Below are 15,113 nucleotides of genomic sequence, written 5' to 3'. Positions count from 1 at the left end.
ATCACTCCACGCTGCGCCACGGAGAGAAACACCTTACTGTGACATGCTTTGGAAGATGCGATGCCAGCCATCGATGTGGGAGAAACATTCGGAGCAAAAACTCCCAGCCTGCAGCCACACAGCATGGAAAACCCACAATAGCCAGTATAGAAGAATAGAAAATGTCTAGTAAATAGTTGAGACTGGTGTACAGCACAGAATTCAGGGGAGAAAATTCATTTCAGCTCTAGATTGAGGGCTTCTCTTACACTGCATAAAGGGGAAGGCAGTCCTATAATAAGTGAATTGCTCCTCTCAACGGATTGTTGTACTGTCCTGTCCGCTATTATCACATCCTGTGATTTTTGATCTTTTTATCCTTTATTGATATCTTTCCTTTCTCCTCAATGGAGACCCAAAGCAGCATATGTCCTGCTCCTCTCCTTTGAGGGATCATTATGAGTTACCCTGTTTCCCTGAATATAAGACATCCCCAGAAAATAAGACGTAGTAGAGGTTTTGCTGAAGTGCGAAATATAAGGCATCCCCCAAAAGTAAGACGTAGCAAAGTTTTTGTTTGGAAGCATGCCCAACGAACAGAACACAGAAAAATAAGACATCCCCTGAAAATAAGACATAGCACATCTTTGGGAGCAAAAATTAATATAAGACACTGTCTTATTTTCGGGGAAACACGGTAGCTGTTATTTGATGGCACTTTCCACCAAAAGGAAAACTGGAGAATCACATGCAGAAGACTTAAAATACTATGTTCAGTAGTCTGGAAATGAGAAGTAGTTCTGGGAGAGCAGAGTACATAAGTTCTGGGAGAGCAGAGTACATAAGGGGAAGGCATAGCTTAAACTGATGAGTTATTAAGTTTAGTGACAATTCAGTTTAGTGTGAAAGAGATTGTAAAAGTATTTGATGTGGCATTTTTAACCTGTTTATAGTGAATGCAACTTATTTATATTTTAACTTAAAGACAAACTTATTATTTCAATGTTAGTGTTTTAATTTGTAATATTTTCCTTTTAGACTGTTTATTCTTTTTGGATGTTATAGCCAATGGTTCAAACAATAAAGACTACTACTACCACTACTACACCAAAAGGAAAACTGGATAATCACATGCAGAAGACTTAGCAACTCCACATTCAGTAGTCCAGAGATGAGAAGTAATTCTGGGAGAATTATAGGTTGGCAGTTCTAGACTATATACCCGCGACTTTTTCTCATAATGCACCTTTTACATTTTATATCCCTAAAACCGTTTTGATCTTCTCTTTTTGCTCTGAACGTTACAATAAAAACCCTCTTTCCTTTACCCCTCTTGTGCTTCTCTACTTCCCAGTGCAAGAGCTAACTTATTCCCCCTTCAACTCCTTCCCCAGTTACGGAAACTTATTTTGACTTCAACACAGGAGGCGCAAATAGATTCCGGACTGCTGAAACAGTTGACAAAACGCCCTCTTTCAGAGAATAGCTCATCTACAGGAGTCTTCGAGGTCCGAAAGTCAGCTTGGAAGGGACAAAACTCATAAGAGCTATGAAACAAAAACGGGAGAAGGATGGCACTCTGAATGATGAAAAAAATTGAAAGAATAACGGCTAGCATGAGAAAAATAAAAATTGAAATATATATGGAGTTGGAAAGAAAGTTGATTTTAAAATGGTACAGAACTCCCAAACAACTTGGCATTGTGGAGAAAAAGGAGCATATTATATTCATATGTGGATAGAATGCAAAGTGGTGAAAAAGTTTTGGGAGAATATTTTGAAATATGTAGAACAGTTGGTAAAAGTAAAAATTGATGTAAATACAGAGTTACTAATTGTGGGGATAATAGAGGATATAAGAGTGAACAAAAGTTTGGAACCAATGTATAAAATAATGATTAGAGCAGCACACGCAGTGTTGGTGTTGGGCTGGAAAGATAACAAAAAATGGACAGTGTCAAAATGGTTGGAATACATCTGGGAACAAATACAGTTAGAGATCTTTGAGAGACTGACAAAAACATATTATGGAAAGAAAAAATAGAAGATATCATGAAGCTATGGACATTGTATAAAAAATGGATGGAAGAAGCCGGATTTAACGAAGAACTATGGAATAAGAGAATAAGAAGAATGAATCTCCTGCTGCTTGCATGAAATAACCAATAGAAAAGAGGGGGGGAGGGGGGAGAAAATGGAAAAATGTATAGATGGAATGAAGATATTGAATGTAACAAATGTACAAATATTCTATACAATTAAAAAAATTTAAAAAAAGAACTCCCAAACAACTTGCATATATGGTTAAGGGATTATCCCCAAAATGTTGGCACTGTGGAGACCAAGATGCACATTATAGCCATATGTGGATTGAATGCAAAGAAGTAAAAAGATTCTGGGAAAAGGCATTGCTATGGATAGAGAAATTGGTGAAAAATAAAGTGGAATTAAGAAATGATCTATTATTTATGGGAATAATTGATGATGAAAAAATAGATATACAATATAGAAATATGTATAAAACGTTGATTAGAGCAATACATGCAGTGATGGCGTTTGGATGGAAAGATAAGAAAAAATGGACGATTCAGAAATGGTTGGAATATATATGGGAACAAGTGACATTAGACATTTTTGAAATATCATCAAAGAATCAAACATGGCAAGAAAAACAGAATGAAATAATGAAGATATGGACAAGTTAGGAGAATCGGATGAAGGAGATGGGAGTCAAAGAAGACATATGGATAAGAAGACAACAACGAATGAACTTACTGCTGTTTGGTTAAAGAAAAGTAAAACATAATATTAGGGGAGGGTGGGAGGGGAAAAAAGGGAAAATGTATTGTTTGGAAATTATATCAGAAAGATGTAAATAGAACGATTATTTCAAACTATACAATAAAAAAAATTTTAAAGGAAGGGACAAAACTTTGCAATTGGAGTCTGCGAGAAGCGAGGCCACATTTGGCCGAATCTCTCCCAAGTTATGGGCTCCTTCCGCACATGCAGAATAATGCACTTTCAATCCACTTTCACAATTATTTGAACGTGGATTTTGGTATTCCGCACAGTAAAATCCAGCTGCAAAGCGCATTGAAAGTGGATTGAAAGTGCATTATTCTGCATGTGCGGAAGGGGCCATGATGTATCTTTATTCTTGGACTTTTGTGCCACCGCCTCTCCACAGTGCTTGGCGGATGAAGCTTCATATAGTACAGGGAAACATGACATTCCGTCAAAAGCTATGACTCTACAGCAGGCAAGTAGATGCTTGAACAGGACGAAGGGAGTCACAGACACTGAAGACACAGGTTGAGGCTAATTGGACTTCTCTGGGCCAGGGACCAGTTGTTTGCAGCACATCACTAAAGGGGGAAGGAGTTTTAACGTCTCTGAACTCAACCCCTTCCGTGAACATTGATCTGGCCACAGACACTGGCCCTTTGGGATGAAATAAGTTCTGTTTTGCTCATAAGAGGAGGACGGGGAAAATCTGTAGCCCTTTCAAACCCAAACTACCTCGATCCCTGAGGAAAAAATCTGCCTTGGAGGAATTCCAAAAAGGAAAGAAATGTCCCCATCGTGGCACATCTTGACTAGACTTGGGGCGGCCCAGACAGGCAACAACGGCATTTAAAGAAACGGCCCGCTGGAATCACATTATTTTGAGACGTAAAGAAAGAGCAGCTTTGTATGGGGCTCATGGGTGAGGAGGTCAGGAGAAAACGTACCGCCAAAAGCCCGGGGAACCACCAAGAGAATTAAGAGCGCGCGCCTCTAAATTTTCTCCCTCCCGTAGAAGCCATGAGGTCAATTAAATGGTTGTTTATTTAACACATGGAAGGAGTAGCTATCAAAGTAAAATCCCTGAAATAAAAAAGCAGGGATCCAATAATAAACAGCAATGTCTAACAGAGAGATTTGGTCTATCTAACGCTGAGGAGCAGCAGTGGCGTAGGAGGTTAAGAGCTCGTGTATCTAATCTGGAGGAACCGGGTTTGATTCCCAGCTCTGCCGCCTGAGCTGTGGAGGCTTATCTGGGGAATTCAGATTACCCTGTGCACTCCCACACATGCCAGCTGGGTGACCTTGGGCTAGTCACAGCTTCTCGGAGCTCTCTCAGCCCCACCCACTTCACAGGGTGTTTGTTTTGAGGGGGGAAAGGCAAGGAGATTGTAAGCCCCTTTGAGTCTCCTGCAGGAGAGAAAGGGGGGATATAAATCCAAACTCCTCTTCTTCTTCTTCTTCTTCTTCTTCTTCTTCTTCTTCTTCTTCTTCTTCTTCTTCTTCTTCTTCTTCATTATTTATATATATACGGTCCAGTTCTGAATTTAATCCACCCTTTGACAGCCAGTTGTGTGGCACTGATGTCTATGATTCATCTAGAACCCAGCTGCTGCTGACACACATCCAGGAGGGAGCCGGCTATGATTCCCATCAACTCCTGGCCCATGCCAGCCAAGAACAAGAAGAGCCCTCATAGGCTACCATCACCTCAGGCCAAAGCTGGCCTTGAACCTAGCCAATGGCAGTGCGCAGCTTGGACAAAGCATGATTTTCAGCACACAGAGCATGGTCCCGAACACAGTGACAACTTCTCCCCTGGAAAAACTCTCCTACCTTGAATGGAAACATGCAGCCTACAAACCTAGATAATGCCCAAGGTGCAAGACATCAACTATCCTGAGAACAGAATTGGGGCCCGTGCCTATGATTCAGAACTGTCCCCAACCACATGACACATTGAACGCCAGTGGCGTTCAAGGAGGGTCCTGTCATTCGCCACGTCATGACACTACTCTTCAGTGTATTATGGGAACTCTGGGTTCCCACACACACACCCTTCCTCGCTCACACAATTGCCTGATCAAAATTGACAGCACCATCTTGTGGCCAGATGGAAGGCCCTGAGTTCAGAGACATTACCACAACTCCCCCATATTATACTGCAAATACCCTGTTTCCCCGAATATAAGACATCCCCGGAAAATAAGACGTATTAGAGGTTTTGCTGAAGTGCGAAATATAAGGCATCCCCCAAAAGTAAGATGTAGCAAAGTTTTTGTTTGGAAGCATGCCTGACGAACAGAACACAGAAAAATAAGACATCCCCTGAAAATAAGACATAGCACATCTTGGGGAGCAAAAATTAATATAAGACACTGTCTTATATTCGGGGAAACACAGTAGTTGGTCCCTGACCTAGAGAAGTCCAGTTGACTAACTATCAGGGCCATGACTTTTTCAGCCCTGGATGATGTAATGTTCTGTCTAATGAGACTAGGGCCCTGGGCCTGCAGGATCCTATCCAGGGCCTGCAAGACAGTATGGTTCCGTTCCACCAGGTTTACGGTTGAGGCGGCCATGTTGCCATCTGGCCTCCCCCTCCCAACCTGCCTCTCCCTTCCCTTCTCCCTTTCCTCTCCATTTTTTTTTCCTTTTGAGTTTGTGTCACCCTATAGAACTGTTACATCGTGCCTCTTGGACTGAATCGCTAGAAATGACTGGAATGAATTAAATGTTTATAATATTTGCAGACGATCTTATGTTTTATGTAGAAGTTTATGTTGCAAGTCGCCCAGAGCCCAGAAGGGGAGGGGTGGCCTATGAAATCCAATTTTTTTAAGAAGATGGGGAATTCACACCGTCACTTGACTGGGAGACCTGTTGTAATGCCTTTGGATTTCATTGCCCTCCCAGGGTCAATTGGATGTCAACTGTGTTGAACTGTCATAATTTAACCTATGTCAGTGGTTCTCAACCTTCCTAATGCGGCGACCCTTTAATACAGTTCCTCGTGTTGTGGTGACCTCCAACCATAAAATTATTTGTGTCTCGGTTCCTAAGACCATCGGAAATATGTGTTTTCCGATGGTCTTAGGCGACCCCTGTGAAAGGGTCATTCGACCCACAGGTTGAGAACCGCTGACCTATGTGCTTGGACTTGGATCCCTCCTCCAAAATTATAAAAAGCATAACGTATAGTTGGAGCTCGCTATCCATGGTTTGTGAAGAAGCAGAAGAAGCAGAAGAAGCAGAAGAAGAAGCAGAAGAAGCAGAAGAAGCAGAAGCAGAAGCAGAAGCAGAAGAAGAGGAGGAGGAGGAGGAGGAGGAGGAGGAGGAGGAGGAGGAGGAGGAGGAGGAGTTTGGATTTATATCCCCCCTTTCCCTCCTGCAGGAGACTCAAAGGGGCTTACAATCTCCTTGCCCTTCCCCCCTCACAACAAACACCCTGTGAGGTAGGTGGGGCTGAGAGAGCTTCGAGAAGCTGTGACTAGCCCAAGGTCACCCAGCTGGCGTGTGTGGGAGTGTACAGGCTAATCTGAATTCCCCAGATAAGCCTCCACAGCTCAGGCAGCAGAGCTGGGAATCAAACCCGGTTCCTCCAGATTAGATACATGAGCTCTTAACCTCCTATGCCACTGCTGCTCCTATCCATGCCTGATCATGGAAACCATTCCAGAGAGTACTATTGAAATTTTTCCCTTCGTAAAATGGCTTCTAAACCCTTGTGTATATGTGTGTGGCTTCGGTGCCTTTGAGTCGCTTGTGACTTATGGCCGTTCCATGAATTAATGTCTGCCTTGTGAACCGCGATTCTCAGGTCTTGCAAGCTGAGGAGGGCCACGGCTTCCTTCTTAAGAGTCAATCCATCTCATGTTGGATCTTCCTCTTTTCCTGCTACCTTCAGCTTTTCCTGGCATTATTGTCTTTTCCAGTGAGCTTTGTCTTACAATGTGACCAAAGTAAGATAGCTTTAACTGTGGTGCCAGCTGCTGCCATACCAACATTTTTTTAAAAATCTGCATAGCCAATCAAATGTCCAGTGGTCCATCAGAAGCCAGGCTAAGGTCAAATCCCCACTTGAAATTTGCACACAGATCCAAACCTGTTCGTTTTGAAACCGTGTCCTCTTCATCGGAGTTTCTCCCTCTCCACCGCAGAGAGCACACAGCAGACACACCCACTTGCAGAACTCTTAGCAATACCCACTACCAGGCAAGCTCGCTTTACCCATCTCCCCTGATTGGCTGGCGTGCCTTGATGGGGTGGGACCTTTCCCCATTGTGGAAACGTACATTGTAGGGGCGTGATAAAAAAAAACCAGCGTGTAAAAGTTTAATGTTCAACTGTGCAAACAGTTAATTGCTACCTGTGTAAACCATGAACGATTCAAAGTTACACGTTTGACAGTTCAACGTTTGCATCCCCTTCTGCTGGCCGATCGCAAAAGCGGAAATGAAACCAAGAAAAGGCTGCGCGTGCATCGCAGTGCTGATTGGTTGCCCAAATTCTGCATCACACTCCAGGGCAGGAAATGAGTCAGGGTTTCAACCCTCATCCCTCCCCTCGGATCAGCTCTGAACCGTGTTAATGGGGTCTATGCCGCTTGCAACCAGGTCCTGCCGGAACGCAGATTAACGGGGAGAACGAGCGCCAGAAACGGAATCTGCCACGCAAGCAATGGGGAGGTCGTCCCTCAAACCTGGTTAGTTTGTGTTCTGAAACCTGGCTAAGACGGTAGTGGGGATTCGACCTAAGACAAAGCTCCACCTGGATCCACTCATTTTTTAAAAACACTTGACAGGCACCGGGTATGTGTCAGCAGTCACAATGTCACAGTGCATTGGGGACCCCAGTCCTGCAGGGTCGCCATGAAGCTGCAGCTCGACAGCGCTATACAAACACACTCAAGCCTTCTCTCTGCAGGCTTTTAACGCCGTAAATCCCCAGCCTCCCCAGTTCGAGCAACAGAGATGTATGACTTCTCCGCTTGCCCGGTGCAGGATCTTACGGCTGTGTGGGGAAAAAAGGGACTTTCCTGAAGCTAACGGATTGTGAAGCTGTCCCCTCCTCCCCTTCTCTGTTTTCCCATCTGAAAAAAACATCAGTTTCTCTCAAGGCGGGCTTGGACGTGGCCCGGCCCGGCCGCCGCCGCCGGAGGACGCCAGTTGTGTTGATATTTGATATAACAGCTCAGGCCCAAGTGGGAAGAGGACGAAGTGATAGATGATTTGCAAGTCACTCTTTGACTTGTGCATGTAATGGAATCTCTTCGGATTTGCTCAGAAATCACGAGCCAGACAGGAATGTCCTCCAAAGCCCACTTCTTCCTGCTCCTACAGATGTAATAAAATAATATTGTGCGGAAACGGGGAGGGGGGGCATTTAAAATGCTTGTAATCTTTCTAAATGAAGACATCAGTTGACACGTCTCTCTTTTTTCCCCTGCAGCTCTCGCTGCCTTGAGTGTGTTCTCGGTACTCCTCCACAAAAAAAATCTGTGACTCGCACCCTCGTTGAAGCGAGCGAAGCTGGTCTACGGCAGTACAAGGTGATGGATGATAATACTGGTACCCTGTTTCCCCGAATATAAAACATCCCCGGAAAATAAGACATAGTAGAGGTTTTGCTGAAGTGCGAAATATAAGGCATCCCCCGAAAGTAAGGCGTAGCAAAGTTTTTGTTTGGAAGCATGCCCGTCGAACAGAACACAGAAAAATAAGACATCCCCTGAAAATAAGACATAGCGCATCTTTGGGAGCAAAAATTAATATAAGACACTGTCTTATTTTCGGGGAAACACGGTAGTAGAGCTGGCGGACTAGAATGTTAAAAACTTGGGAACACGCAAAGCTGCCTTCATGGGTGAAATCAGATCCTTGGTCCACCGAGGCCCGTTTTTGATGGGCAGGATCACAATCTCATGGGCAGCATCACAATCTCAGGCGATGGTCTTTCACATCCTGTTAACTGGAGAGGCTGGGAATAGAACCTGTGCCCTTCCGCATACCAAGCAGATGCTCTCCCACTGAGCTGCATCCCCCTCCCAGAATACAAACACCATCCCTACAAGCAAAGGCCTGAGCTAAGAGCAGGGGTGCCTGCCCATTCTACGCCTAAGGACCCTTTTGCAAGATCAGTAAAGGGTAGTGAGCATCATGCCAGGATGGTTCCCATGGAGGCCCTCCCAAACACGTACAGTTTCAACTGAATTCTGGAGTGTGTGCAGAAGATTTGAGCTTTCTTAGGGGGGTAGGAACATGTCCTCCCTGACATGGATGGCCCAGGCTAGTAGTTGGAATGGGAGGAGGAGGAGGAGGAGAGTCTTTAGCAAGCCTTTATTGGCATAGACAACAGTACAACAATAATAAAAACGGATTAAAAGGCATATACAATACAGGAAATAAATGTTAGGTCGAAGGAAATCTACTGGCGTTTAGTAATTTTCCAGGAGAAAGTCTGCCACTATCATACAGAGAGAAGGATCAGGACTGTCCAACAAGTAGTGTAATCTAATTAAATCGGGGAGATGGGGTAAATGTAAAGAAGAAGAAGAAGAAGAAGAAGAAGAAGAAGAAGAAGAAGAAGAAGAAGAAGAAGAAGAAGAAGAAGAAGAAGAAGAAGAAGAAGAAGAAGAAGAAGAAGAAGGAGGAGGAGGAGGAGGAGGAGGAGGAGGAGGAGGAGGAGGAGGAGGAGATGATGATGATGATGATGATGATGATGATGATGATGATGATGATGATGATGGTGATGATTTATATCATCCCTTTCTATCCTGCAAGGAGACTCAAAGAACTCCTTCCCTTCCCCCCCCCCACAACAAACACCCTGTGAGGTAGGTGGGGCTGAGAGAGCTCAGAAGAACTGTGACTAGCCCAAGGTCACCCAGCTGGCGTGTGTGGGAGTGCACAGGCTAATCTGAATTCCCCAGATAAGCCTCCACAGCTCAGGTGGCAGAGCAGGCCAATCCTATTCAGCTTCCATGATTGACAAGATCAGGGTAGGCTGGGCCATCAAGGTCTGGGCTAGCCCAAATAGCCCAAACTAACCCAGTCTTGTTAGAACTCAGAGGTTAGGCAGAGTTTGGACTTGGGTGGGAAACCACCTTCCTCCACTGTAGAGCATGGTAAAGGTAACTCACCTCTGCTCATCTCTTGCCTTGAAAATCCCATGGGGTGGAAGTGGAACATCACGGGTTGCAATGGGTTGGTTGCAACTTAACACCAAAGCTTACCTTCACCTGCACGGCTAAAAACAACTGGAGCTTGACTGTCTCTTTCCTCAACCCCTCCCCCCCCCCAATTCCAATGGCTACCCTCTCATCCTGCCCATCTTCCCATCATCCCATTTTCCTTTAGCAAACCTCAAGGTCCTCTGGAGAAGTGGCAGAGGGTGGGGGTGAAGGACAGAAAGATCTGAGGGCCAACGAAGACTCGAAGAAGAAAGAGTGAAGAAAGAAACAAAGGAAAGGGCAGAAATGTGGGTATGTAAACAGATGAAAAAGGACCGAGAATCTGAGCAGGAAAAGATGAATCCCCTCTTCATATGGAAGGAGTCTGGAAGGGATCCAGAAACATCTGAGGCTGCCAGATCACCTGAGGCACCACGTTGAGGATTATGGGGCTAGCAACTCTGTGTGAGGTAACTTCCACGACTATCTCCCCCATGAATTTTCTGAAGTGGCCTCAACCATTCTAACTCTCTCCTTCTGTTCTGCTGCTGCTGCTGCTCCACGAAAGAAGAAATTAGCAGCCACAGCAATTCAATGGGACAGACACAAATTCTTTCACGGGCAAATTCTACCTCTCCTTCTCCATTTTTCCTCAAGGCTCAGAGAGAAAAGATGGAGGAATCTGACTGGATCTGTTGCCCTCGAAAGTCAGTGCGGTTGTAGGGCTTAGAGCCGTGGTGGCGAACCTTTGGCACTCCAGATGTTATGGACTACAATTCCCATCAGCCCCTGCCAGCATGGCCAATTGGTGATGCTGGCAGGGGCTGATGGGAATTGTAGTCCATAACATCTGGAGTGCCAAAGGTTCGCCACCACTGGCTTAGAGTGTTCAGTTAGGATCTGAGAGACCCACGTTCCAATCCCCATGGAAGTGTGCCACGTGACCTCAGGCCACTTTCATCCCAGTCTACCTCGCAGGGTTGCTTGGAAAATAGAATGGAGAAGGATGCAAGAACTGGAGAGAAAGGTGGCATAGAGATGGCAACAAAGGAAATGAGATGTGTTTGGGCTGCTCTCTTGATTCACATTTGGGTCCCTCCCAGAGTATTTGCAATGGTATTTTATAACCACCATCGCAAACTTGGCCTGACCTTCCTAAGTGGATGGCTGAGAGGACAACATAGCCAACAGCCGGGGTTGGAAGCATCCACAATGACCGGCGCTCCTTGGCTGAATACAAACATCAATCAATTGACACTAATGCCCAGAACCTCCAAAGTGAAGTACTTTCCATTCCCACAGTTCTTCACAAAACATAAAATCACTTGGCAGAATTATGCCCTCCGTGTATTTCCAAGCACTTTATATTAAACCCTCTCCCCCCCCCCCAAAAAAATAGTTTTAAAAAGTACAGTTTCTCCACTAGGATTATAAAACATTTGTGCTACGTGGGGCCCAGCTGAGTTCGACAAATACTTCAAATATCTAGATGCCAGCGACAAATTGGGCGTTCCAGGTTTGCCTCTCCTGAGTCCTTAAAATGCACTCATTGTGCTGACCAAGTTGTAATCTTATTTTAAATCTCACTGGATTAAATTTACCTTCAGACTCTACAGTGATATTATGTTATTTGGACGATTGTGCACATGCGACAGATAGGGAATTCGCCGCTTGGCTGCTCACGCTGTGCGTCTTACTGGAAATCAAGTGGTTGGCATTTGGGAATTTGGAAAGTGGTTCTAATGTCCAAATTAACTTTTCAGAGTAGAAGACTTAGAGACGTTCGCACACAGCCAGAAATGATCGTTATTTATAATAACAGGATGGGATTTGTTCCTTTGTATTCCTTAATACTTCATAATGCAACTCTGAAATAATCTTGCAAGCACATTGCACTTTTTAAAACCTTTTCAATAAAATTCATCAATTCCCCCTCCCCACCCCGCAAACCTATTTAACGTAAAATAGCTGCATGCAGTCTGAAGATATGTGTCTTTTGAAAGCTGTGTCAGCTTTACATTTTGGCAGATAACAAAAGTTAAGGAACAGGATTTGCTGAGCAAAATGCTGATATGACTGCGGCCATTTATTCAGAGAGGTACAGAATACTTTTCATGTCAGCCGTTGTCGTGGTTCCTCGTGGAACAAATTCTATTCCCTCTCTAACAGGCTTGCTTCGCTTATCTTCCTGGCTTTTAGACACCACACACCTATTCAGCAACACAACACAAGTCCAACTGTACGTTGGTGTATCCAATCATATATCTTAGAGGCCGGAAATAAATCGCTGCAATTCAGATTCTCAAATCTGCAAGTTATCAGTTGTTAGGAAGTGGAAGGAGGAGGAAACAAATATTGGGCTGACGTTATCCAGATTTAGGCCTTCCTTAGCCAAGTGAAAGCCGTGGTCTTAAGTAGGCCCATCGCTGGACAGGATCAGGTTTTACACCGATTTAATGCGAAACAATGACTCATTGGGAAAATAGCCTGCCTAGTTAAACTGTTAGGTCAAAACCAGCAAGAGTATTCTGGCACACAATTGAACCCAACAATTAATATTTCCCCACTCGTACAGAACTGGAATCGGGCGAGGGCATTTATTTGGAGTTTAAGGATTTAAGAGCCTGTCTAACCAAAGAATGCGGGCTTTTTTTACTGCGTCGCTGTCTTTATTTCAAGCCTCCATGTCAGTCTGTGGTTGGGGGGGGGGGGAGAGCTCAGGCCCGTGGGATGTGGGCAAGGCAGAGAAGGTGACATCATCTCTGCTATTCCACTTTTGCAAAATGAGTCTCCCGTCAAGTGCCAAGGGGAAGCTGTTTTCTCTCTTTCCCTGCACAGTCCAAACTGCTGGCATTTCTCTGTTGTTCTGCCATTGGCCATAAAGGAAGCTTGCCCCCCTCCCCACACACACACACACACACACACACACACACGACTCCTGGAATGCTAGAACAGTGGTTCTCAACCTGTGGGTCATGACCCCTTTGGGGGTCGAACGACCCTTTCACGGGGGACGCCTAAGACCATTGGTGTAGGAGGTTAAGAGCTCGTGTATCTAATCTGGAGGAACCGGGTTTGATTCCCAGCTCTGCCGCCTGAGCTGTGGAGGCTTATCTGGGGAATTCAGATTAGCCTGTATACTCCCACACATGCCAGCTGGGTGACTTTGGGCTAGTCACAGCTTCTCGGAGCTCTCTCAGCCCCACCTACCTCACAGGGTGTTTGTTGTGAGGGGGGAAGGACAAGGAGATTGTGAGCCCCTTTGAGTCTCCTGCAGGAGAGAAAGGAGGGATATAAATCCAAACTCTTCTTCTTCTTCTTATATATACCAATTTTATGGTTGGAGGTCACCACAACATGAGGAACTGTATTAAAGGGTCGCAGCATTAGGAAGGTTGAGAACCACTGTGCTAGAAGCTTATTTTCTAGCCAGGTCTGACTCATGCCAGCAGGACATCCGCCACGCTGGGCTTCGGTTCCTCTGGAGAGCTGAGTCATCCGGTTCTTTTCACACAATGCTGCTTCCGCATGGATGATTCTGCCCAGTCTGGCACCAAACTGGTCTCACCCGTGTGACACTGTCCTCCAACCATCCACTTGCCGCATCTTCCCCTGCCTGGCTGCACTTTTGCCTACGCCTGGTCTGACATGATTTTTGCAGAACCAAAGCACTCGAGGCATGTTTGAATCCTCGGAGTGGGAAGAGACCACAAGGGACATCCTGTCCAACTCCCTGCCATGCTGGACTACACAGTCAAGGCACTCCCGACAGATGGCCGTCCAGCCTCTGCTTAAAAACTTCCAAAGAAGGAGACCCCACCACACGCCGAGGCAGCATATTCCACTGTCCATTGTTTTCATACAATGTGTATGGGAAAGTCTACATTTCAAAATTAAATGCATTCACACCCAACTTTTCTCCCTGATGGCGACCTGAAGAGTCCAGCTTGTACCTACAAACCAATTATTCTCCTTGCCCTCAGTTTTATCCTCACAACAACCCTGCAAGGTAGATTAGACTGAGAGTGCGTGACTGGCCCAAGCGAACCAAGCTGCGTCCGGCTTCAACAAACCAAACACAACCTCTTCAGGTGTTTGCACAAATCTACGGGTTCTGGTTATACCTGTGGACCAGTTAAGCTGTTTTAGTCAATAGAAGGGCTATCATAGAGCCTTCCTGGGCCGATTTAAATTCCAGGAAGGAAGGAAGGAAGGAAGGAAGGAAGGAAGGAAGGAAGGAAGGAAGGAAGGAAGGAAGGAAGGAAGGAAGGAAGGAAGGAAGGAAGGAAGGAAGGAAGGAAGGAAGGAAGGAAGGAAGGAAGGAAGGAAGGAAGGAAGACAGACAGACAGACAGACAGACAGACAGACAGACAGAAAGAAAGAAAGAAAGAAAGAAAGAAAGAAAGAAAGAAAGAAAGAAAGAAAGAAAGAAAGAAAGAAAGAAAGAAAGAAAGAAAGAAAGAAAGAAAGAAAGAAAGAAAGAAAGAAAGAAAGAAAGAAAGAAAGAAAGAAAGATCAAACCAGTGTGAAACAAACTACCCTTCAGGAATAATTCATCAGTATGAAGTACCTTGCATACTGTGGACATCTGAAAATAATAAATGATTGTGAGGCGGATTTAATAATCTCTGATCAATGTTTTCTGGGAGCAAGGAGATTACCTTTCGAAAGCAAAACTCAGCCAGACGTACAGAGATCAAGGGAGTCCAATAAACTGCTTATGCTAACCCAGAACCTCAAGCCTGCCATTTTCAAGCTGAAAAGCATGGGTTCGTTTGTGAATCTGCTTTGGGCTCTCATTCCCAGCAGCCTCTTGAAGAGAGTATCCATGTGCTAGGGGCGGGGGGGAGAGAAGCTGAGCAGAGGGCGACTTGACTTCCAGCAGATCAAGTGTTTTTTGGAATCCTTCCTTGTTTCTCTTCCCCATGGGAGCAATAAACAAACAAGTTGGGAACCCTGGTAAGGGGCCAGGCCACCTTGACCACCTGCTACGCCCCAACCAGCCTCCAGCCAGGGATCAGGGGGAGCGTCAGAGGCCAGGCAGAGTGGCAGTCCGCTTTATAAATATCTCTCCCGCAGCTGCTGGGGCTGAGTTTGTGGTCAGGCCGAAGAGAAAGAGATTAAATTGGGCAGATCTCGTAATCTCGCAAGGCTGGCTTAGACAGTCCTGGTGGGG

The 15,113-nt window shown here is 45.2% G+C and overlaps 1 protein-coding gene across 1 annotated transcript in view; it reads right to left on the bottom strand.

The window, feature by feature from the left end:
- TBX15 (T-box transcription factor 15) overlaps window positions 1–15,113 on the bottom strand; it is a 173,303-nt gene that overhangs the window by 149,597 nt on the left and 8,593 nt on the right. The gene's annotated exons all lie outside the window — the stretch shown is intronic.

This window comes from Sphaerodactylus townsendi, unplaced genomic scaffold (genome assembly GCF_021028975.2).
Source record: "Sphaerodactylus townsendi isolate TG3544 unplaced genomic scaffold, MPM_Stown_v2.3 scaffold_23, whole genome shotgun sequence".
Lineage (NCBI taxonomy): Eukaryota > Metazoa > Chordata > Lepidosauria > Squamata > Sphaerodactylidae > Sphaerodactylus > Sphaerodactylus townsendi.
This window is presented reverse-complemented; position numbering and strand designations above follow the sequence as displayed.